Source organism: Pseudophryne corroboree, chromosome 5 (assembly GCF_028390025.1).
Source record: "Pseudophryne corroboree isolate aPseCor3 chromosome 5, aPseCor3.hap2, whole genome shotgun sequence".
In the NCBI taxonomy this organism is placed as follows: Eukaryota; Metazoa; Chordata; class Amphibia; order Anura; family Myobatrachidae; genus Pseudophryne; species Pseudophryne corroboree.
Window position 1 is genome coordinate 219,811,179 of NC_086448.1, and position 1,556 is coordinate 219,812,734.

The following is a 1,556-nucleotide window of genomic DNA, read 5'->3' on the forward strand; positions in this document are numbered from 1 at the left end:
ATTATGGACGAGCGACTGCCGACACAGAGGTAGCTACAGTCGTGGACTACCGTACTGCGCGTCTGCTAGTATAGACTGGATGATAATGATATAAAAAATATATATATATCACTACTGCAGGACAGGTATATATTGTATAATGACGGACCTGCTAGACACTGTCAGCACTGCAGACTCCTAAACTACTAGTATGAAGAAGATAGAAAAAAAAAACACCACAGGTAGGTATACAATTATGGACGAGCGACTGCCGACACAGAGGTAGCTACAGCCGTGGACTACCGTACTGCGCGTCTGCTAGTATAGACTGGATGATAATGATATAAAAAATATATATATATCTGTTAGGGTCTCCTGCCCTGTGCTGCCACGTCGTCATGGCAACCGGGAGACAAGTACTAGCGGAGTAACCTGAGCGCAGCTGATACTCCGGTTCGGGTCTTTTGCTGTGCAGTGGTTATAGGCTCTGTGCACGGCAGGGGATCTGGTGCTGGTTTTTGTGCTCACAGTCTGTGAGGTCTGAGTGGGGCGTGGACAGCACCTGCTTTATAAGGCCTCTTTCCAGGTTAAGCAGATGCTGCTGAATCTTTGTTGGTTAGTCAGTTCCTGAAAGTTAGCCAGTACTGTGTAGCTTTGTATTTGTTTGTTGCTTACTGCAAATAGGCCTGGGAATTTGGTATTACACTCTGCCAATCCAGACCTAGCAGTAAGACTGGAGTCAGTCGTTTAGCTTGCTGGGGTTCTGTTACTACTCTGTGAACTTAGCAAGTTTGCGGCTGTATTCTAAGACTTGCCTGTCTAATCCTGTCTCACTGTGCTAGGTGTCAGGGGTCAGTTTAGTGGCAGTAAACTGAACCTGTGCACTGCAAGTGAGAATTAGGATTGTGGAGACTCTCCTTGTGTCTATCATTCCATCTCTGACCAAGGAGTTTACTGCCACACCCGTTGGTAACCCTTTAGGGTTTTGCTGTTGCCCTTAGCAACAGCATTTCGGGTTCTCTATGTATTAAAACACAACATCTTGCTTTTCCCATCTGAGCATTTCTAATACAAGGGAGATACCCAGTTCCTTAGCCTCTGGGCTTCTCTGTTCACTTTGTGTGTATTTTGTTACCCTATCACCTTCTGTGTACGTTATGTCATATTCCCCAGTCTGTCTGTGAGTCCATCTGTTGTGCATAACAGTTCTGACACCAGTACTTTCCTGCAGGCACTGGTGTACATAACATATTCAGCAGCCTAATACTCCTGTTGAAATTTTGTGGGAATATGGAGCATACCCCTCAAAATACGTTGCAACAGGTGGTCGATCAGGTGCAGGACCTGACTCGACAATTTAATGATCTGTCCATTAAAATGCACACCTCCCAGGCTGCTGGCGGAGCTCCCGCAGCAGCAGCACCTGCAGGGGTTAAGGAGCCGAAAGTAAATCTCCCGGATCGTTTTTCTGGAGATCGCTCGCAGTTCTTTTGTTTCAAGGAGAGCTGCAAGCTATACTTCCGGCTTAGGCCTCAGTCTTCTGGGTCGGAGATTCAGCGGGTGGGCATAGTGATTTC